The sequence below is a fragment of the Grammomys surdaster genome, unplaced genomic scaffold (genome assembly GCF_004785775.1).
Source record: "Grammomys surdaster isolate TR1022 unplaced genomic scaffold, NIH_TR_1.0 63, whole genome shotgun sequence".
NCBI classification, from domain to species: Eukaryota; Metazoa; Chordata; class Mammalia; order Rodentia; family Muridae; genus Grammomys; species Grammomys surdaster.
The window spans coordinates 32408838-32416354 of record NW_021604565.1 but is presented as its reverse complement, the minus strand read 5'-3'; the positions used below and the strand labels follow the sequence as shown (position 1 = coordinate 32416354).

The 7517-nt window shown below is 40.7% G+C and overlaps 1 protein-coding gene across 1 annotated transcript in view; it reads left to right on the top strand.

The window, feature by feature from the left end:
• Window positions 1-240: 240 nt before the first annotated feature.
• Window positions 241-7517, top strand: part of LOC114621387 (solute carrier family 22 member 22-like) — a 197813-nt gene continuing 190536 nt past the window's right edge. Inside the window, exons 1-2 of the mRNA XM_028767657.1 lie at window positions 241-513; window positions 1600-1750. The gene's annotated coding sequence lies outside the window, so the exon portion shown is untranslated. The remainder of the gene's footprint in view (window positions 514-1599; window positions 1751-7517) is intronic.

Sequence of the window (7517 nt, the reverse complement as noted above, 5' to 3'; positions counted from 1 at the left end):
GCTCTACATTTTCCTGGGGTTTTTTTTATGTCTTTCACTGTGAAATTCAAAACCTTCCTTAGGCCTAAGGACCCTACCATTGTTTGACAATCTTTAAGTACTTTAGGTCCAACTTCAGGCACCCTGGTATCCTTTATGGTTCTTACGGATTACAGGCCAGGTCCTGCCTCTGGGCCTTTGTGTTTCCTATTTCTGCCAGCTAGAATTTCCTGCTGTCTCCTAGCACTTGGAACAGTCTTTAGAATGCTCTGTGTAGTCTAGAGAGAACAAAGAGATGATATATTTCTCTCCATATTTTCTTCCAATACGTTGTGAACTTTGTCCAGAGAGTACTCATTATTTAAAGAGAAAAATGGGAAAAAGATGAAATGAAATAAGGAAATCTGATGGTGTGAGTTCGAACCAAGCTGCTGAGTGACCAGTCCCGCTTGGTCTGTGAGTAGCAGCAAGAAACTTGAGTCAGGAGGGAATAGTGAAGTGGATTTTATGAGGAGACTCACACAGCTGAGTCAGGTATTAGCTTCAATTGTCCTTGTGAAGGTTTTGCCAGTACCCGAAGGTGTTAACCAGTTACACCAGTCAGTGCTGTGTTTGGATCGCATGATGTGTATGTATGTGTGTATGTGTGTATATATGTATATGTATATGTATATGTATATGTATATGTATATGTATATGTATATGTATATGATGTATATGTATATGTATATATATATATGCTTATGTGCAACTGTATGTATGTATGCATGCATGCATGCATGTATGTATGTATGTGTGTATGTATATGCACACATGTGTACATACATACTTATATTTGTCAGGAAGTTGTATAAAACATATTAGTAATAAGCAACGTTTTTTTCCTTTAAAGTCTTGGTGCTCAGAAGGAAAGGAGAAATACATTTATAATATTGAGTCTGGGATTCCCTCCCCTCCCAGGATAAATGAGCTAAAACACGACAAGCATATGTGATGTGGAAAGGGAGCCAGAACACTGAGTGCAAGCTCTTTCTTGTTTGCAAGCTTCTGAGAATTTACTGCGCTTTCCTTTTATCTACTGTGGTTTTTGCTCTATATTCCAAAGGAACCCCAAGTATAATGATAAATGATAAAATCATTCAGAATTGGTGGTACAAAAGGAAGCTGTCCAGCTTATATAGGCAGTTCTAAACAATACTTGAGACACGAGTATAAAATGATATCATATTGTCAACAGTTTTATAGTTGGGTGGGTAGCATCTGATCCAGAGTTTTACAGATTCTCTTGAAGGGCAATAAAGCATTGCAACCTTCCACCCATGGAAAAATGTATCTCAGAGGCTCCTTCTGGAGTCCCCTCCTTGTTCTTTCCATACCAAAAAGACCACATGCAACTTCTTGCAAAAAGAAACACTGTAGATGGTTTGATACTTAGGTTCAAACCCAATCTTCTAGGTTGAACCATTCTTTAAAATCAGCAATCTCATTGATAAGTGGGCAGAATAGGTTTATAGAGTGCTCTTGCTGTTCACAGACAGGATTTGTTATCTTCTAGCCTTCTTGGAGGACTTTCCATAGAGCCAGATAAATTCTAGTCCTGTTTCCTTCCCTTCTGCTCAGCTGCAGGATGGATCACACTATCCAAGTTGCAGGGAATGTCCTATGCCTCGTGATGGGAGAAGCATCCCATGACCCAAGTTAATCAATCAGATCTAGTTTTAGTACATCAAGAAGACATTTATAGTAGACTCTGGATATAAACTATGTGAAAGTCATAAACGTTATCCACAAATTTTGTTAGTGGAAAATAAGGGCATATATGAAAATCATTACAAGGAATCCAGTGATAGCTACAAAAAAGGTGTGTAACAGAACATGGCTTATCACAGCAAAGAGGTGCGTTGTTAAATTCCTTAGGGGAATCTTTCAGGATGAGTAAAGACTTGCTAGACTGCCAAGAAGCTGAAGGGATGGGAGATCTCAAAAGATGGAAAAGCAAAAGCACAAAAGGCATGGAAACTATATAAAAACTAAAAATATGGTTATTACCTTATTTGCTTCTTAAGGTCTTTATAAACTGAGGGTACTAGAAGGAGCCTGGACTCCTCAAAATACAGTTCAAGGGTTGCTGGAGCCCTTAGCAAATGCATAGGACTCATTTTTTTATTAATTATTTTATTTATTTACATTTCAAATGTTGTCCCCCTTCCTGGTCTCCCCTTCTTAACACCCCACTTCCTTCTCTCTCCTGTTTGCCTCTAAAAGGGTGCTCCTTCACCCACTCACCCACTCCTGCCTCACTCCTCTAGCATCCCCCTTTGCTGGGGCAACAAGCCTCCACTGGACCAAACACCTCCCCTCCCATTGATGCCAGATAAGGCAGTTCTCTTCTCTATATGTAGTGGGAGCTGTAGATCAACTCATGTATACTCTATGGTTGGTGCTTTAGTCTCTGGGAGCTCTGGGGGGGGTCTGGTTAGTTGATATTCTTGTTCTTCCTATGGGGTTGCAATCCTATTCAATTCCTTTAAACCTTCCCCTAACTCTTCCATTAGGGTTCCCAGGCTCAGCCAATGGTTGGCTGTGAGTATCTGTTTCAGTCACTTGCTAGTAGAACCTCTCAGAGGATTGTACTCATTGACAAGTGGATATTAGCCCTCAAACTCAGCATACCCATGGTCAACTCACAGACCATAAAAAGCTTAACAAGAAGGAAGGAAGGCCAAAGTGTGGATGTTTCAATTCCACTTAGAAGGAGGAATAAAATAATAATGGGAGGTAGAGGGAGAGAGGGACCTGGGTGGGGGATGGGGTGGAAGCAGGGTAGGATCAGGTATGGGAAGAGATAGGAAAGAAGTCCAGAGGGCCAGGAGAATGAAGAGAAATATGTAAGGGCTGGGGGGACCGGGGAAACACTAGGAGGTCTTAGACACCAGGGATGTAAATGGCTCCTATGACCCAATGGGGATGACATTAGCCGAAATACTCAACAACAAGAAGATTGAACAACCTCCAGTAGATAGACATGACCCCCAGTTGAGGGATGGGCCCACTCACCCATCTCAAAATCTTTAATCCAGAATTCTTCCTGTCTAAAGGAAACACAGGTACAAAACATGGAGCAGAGACTGAAGGAAAGGCCATCCAGAGACTGCTCCACCTTGGGATTCATTCCATCCACAGACACCAAAGCCCGACACTATTACTGATGCCAAGAAGCGCTTGCAGACAGGGCTCACTTTTTATCTCATTCAATGTTCTGAATGTCAGGCTCAACAACTTGTGTTTTTAAATGTATGTCTAATTTTGTATTAAATTATCTCCAAGGCCACTTTTCCCTCAAGTATGCATATGCATATGTAATTATGGACACTTTTCTGTGGCAGACTGCAGGTACCCATTAACTAAGTGGATGGTGAAGAAAGGGATAAATAAGCAAATGTACAAGATAATCAGGCAGTCAGAGAATTGGAACCTTACAGCAGAGACTTTTCATGCCCTTCCAGTAACCCATGGGAACTTAGTATTGTATGAATTACTGCCCAACTGCCAGCTGGCTAAGGTATACTTCTAGAGCCTATAGTTCTACATGGCTAAGTGCTAGGTAGCCTTCACTATAAGTGTGTGTGTGTGTGTGTGTGTGTGTGTGTGTGTGTGTGTGTGTGTTTGTGTGTGTTGGCATGTCAATGGATGCTTCCCATTCCCTTAGGTGGGGGGATTCTGAATGGTGCTCTACATTGACTTCCAGGGCCCACAAGTTTAAGTTTCAGTTGATGTGAATATGTCTTATTTGTGATTTGCTTTCCTTCCGTACTTCATGTTCTCCAGCCATCTGATCTTTCTTAGTATTAGGATTTAAACTTAATCCTTGTCTAGAGAAATTCAAACTAAGGCCATCCCTAAGTAACACTAAATTAGAGTATCACTCTCATGTTAGAATGCAGCCTAGTCCTCTTGGGAACCTGTTTTTTCCTCCTTCCCATTTTATTCTCCAATGGACCCCTCTTGTCTTTTATGTTAGCTCAATAGATATTGTTGAATTGAATACCTTATTTTCCAAGAGAACTTCCTTCTGTTCTTTTCCCTTCTAAGAACATCTTTAACTGGTGCTTGAAAGGGACTTCCTCAGTAGTTCTCAAGTGGTTTGATATCTGAGTAATTAGGGCTGACAGTACTGAGTCTGGTCTGGGTGAGAATCCTGCCTACTTGAGTAGATTATTTATTGTTAGTGTTCAAGAAAGGTCTTCCTAATATACAGAAGAAATCAAATAATTTCATTCATTTAAAAATATTTATCTTTCTCTGTGTGTATGGATGCATGTGGGTGAGAGCATATGCATGTTCGTGCATTCATGCATGCATGCGTGTGTGTGTACGTTTGTGTGTATGTGTCCGTGTGTGTGTGTGTGTGTGTGGTAGTTCATGTTCTTGGGTGTCATGTCATCATCAAGCTGAATGTTCTGTCTCAGTTCCAGTCCTCATCTAGATGGGCTGGTTTCTATGCTACAGTCTTTGAATGGCACTTTGAGTGGAATTCTTCTTTAGCCTACACACTATAAACTAGAAGTATCCATGGTAAGGGTGTTCTTGTATTTAGAACCCATGCATTATGCTTCTCACCAAGGCAAATGGAGTGTCTTAGGTGCCCATTCCAGGTTTGGTTCATCCATTTCCCGAAAATATTTTTGTTTTGCTGTCTTATTATTTTCCTTCTTCCTTTTACTTCCCCCAGTTTTTTCTTCTCCACCAACTGTCACATGAGAGAGGATTTATTGCTTCCTCACTTGTACTCACCCAGTATTCAAAAACATCCTATATATCATAGTGTTTTATATCAATATATTATGCACCTTTAACCCTCACAAATGATAGTATCTGCAAATCCAGTGATGGTAACTTATGTTTTTATAAGTGAAAGGGTTGTCACAGAGTCTGGCACACAGAGTTTAATAAATGAATGTTTAAGTGAAAAGATTCAAAGGGATTGGCTAGCAAGGGTGAGAGAGCACCAATGTCCAGTTGCTTTTGAGTCCTGTGTGTTCCTTCTCTGGTTCCCATCACTGGGGAGAAATTAAGTGCTCATGCACAGGTGTAGCCAATGAGAAAAACAGAGCTGGAGATCTAGCTTTGGCCAGTGACTGCTTGTCGCTCTTTGGCAGGGATTTGGCTTTGCTGAGGAATGTTGATTTAGGTTGATTCTTAGCCTCTTGAGGCACATGTAATTGGGAAAGGCTGTGGGGGGATGCAGAAGCTTAGGTACATCTGCTGTTTAGCAGGAGATGTTTCTTTTTGTACAGTTGTAGTCTCCAAGCAGAAGCTTCCTCGTCACATCGTGAATGATGGATGGCATCTCCAGGTAGCAAGCTTATTTTTTAGTCATGTGGCTGCAGCTTATTGAAAACAACCCTTATTCAAATGTAAAAAGAGGGAGAACTTGGGGATTCATCATGTTGGCTAGAGTAAGAGACTGAACTTGAATTATGCGTACATAGGGGAATGGTTGTTTCATATGACTTGGAAGACAGGTGTTCCATGCTGACCCAGAGGACTGGAGGTAGCAAAGGAGAGCAGGAATTCTGGGTTGCTGAGGCATGTAAGTTAGGCCAAGAGCTACTATTATAAAGGAACTAATTGGATAGGTGTTCTAGAAGAATTAGGTCTGACCTATGGAATACACTTGTAGCAAAGAAAGGCAACAGGAAGGAGAATAGTGGCATTGAACTAGTTAAGATGGCTGTGCTGATCTCTCCTAAGCCTGGGAATTTCAGAGGCTTCTAGAAAACACTATTTTAGAATTTTAGAAAAAGAAGACGGAAGAAGCTTTTAGTGTTAGAGCTAAGGAGAAGGAATAAAATGAGCAGAGTCCCAAGAGCCTTGACTTGTCTGTAAATATGATCGATATTTTTTTTAAAAAATAATGAGACACATTGGTTTAGATTTGAGCTCTGAAATTAGAATGTCCCTTCTATTGAGAGAGTGAAGGACCTGTGTATAAACTGGGTTTTGATGTATTAATTAGTTGATGCTGTTGCTTAAATGTTTTCCTCCTTCAATATTCATTAATATGTCAGAAATGTAACCAATAAATCAAGTGGTGAGAAGAAGGCTAAGTAGATAGGGTTTAGGTCACCAGGTGTGGACATGATAAATAGATTGATGTCTGTAGGATGAGCCTTGCTATTTCTACCCTTCCGAAATATAAAGACACAATATTCATCTTTTTTTCCTGTTTTCCCCTACAATGTGAAGACACAGTATTTGTCGTTTTTTTCCCTGTCTGCCTCACACCACGTGAGGATATCAGATTTCAGAAGTATGAGAAATACTTTTCCATTTATTATAAATTTCCCAGTCTCAAGCATTCTATCATAACAGGGCAAAACAGAACAAGGCAATGGAGTTGTAGAAGAAAAAAAATTCAGATTGCTTATTTGGAGAGATTCTAACAGGGGAACCACCTCCAGCAATGTGCTTGGGATTAAGTGATTTAACAAAGGATACTGATTTGCTGTAGACTTGCAAGTAATAGAAGACTTGTAGAAAAGAGAGTGGTGGAGGATGAACATGGAAGCACAAAGGAAAATGAACCAGTGAAATTGGGTATCGAAGGGAAGAAACTAGTAAGTGAGTGACTCAGGTATTAGAAGACACATTTCAATCATTAAAGGACAAAAGAGCATTGGTGAGACTGGGAAGAAATGGTGGAGTTTTAAAAAATCAATTACTGAATGAATTATTTGACAAATTCACACATTATATAATGACTCACTGACTTTAGTTTAGCTGCTAGCTTAAACTTGGTTGGGAGGTTGTTTATTGGAGCATGGGAAACTGTTCAGCGGCTACACTACTGAAGAAAGTGATATCCTCTCTCTTAACAACCATCAACTGCCAATAGACCCTCAGGGGGAATGGGGCCTCATGAGCTCTCCCCTATCTTGTGCTGGTCTTGTCAAGTTAACCATAGATGGATTTTATGAACAGAACGGTATGTCATATCTGGAAGATGCTTTTTTAAATGCATACCTCCGTGTCCTTTGGTTCTTACATTCTTTCCTTGAACATTGGAAGGGTTGATATAGATGTCTCCTTTAGGTTGGACACTCTACCATCTATTCTTGATACTTTGACCAGGAAGAGTCTCTGATAGTAACATTCAATTGGGAACAAGTGATCTTGCTTAACTTAGAGGGTGTGTCTGGAGGTGGTTTCTATGAATTCAGAAGCCACTGAGAAATCAAATAGTTGTCTGGGCTGGGCTCGTATTGCTAGGGAAGCAGTGTGGAGATGGGGCATGGGAGCAAATTAAGGTACAGAGATTTGGTCCTGGAGAAGAGAGATCTACTTTGTGGTTAGCTGTTGATGCATTAAAATCATGCCGTGAGGAGTATGGAACACCCAACCTGACAGTTTACTGGTGACTATTTGAGGTGCATTCAAAGGAGAGAGAGGGAGGAGGGATAGAGAAAGGGAGGGAGGGAAGGAGAGAGGGAGAGAGAGAGAGAGAGAGAGAGAGAGAGAGAGAGAGAGAGAGAGAG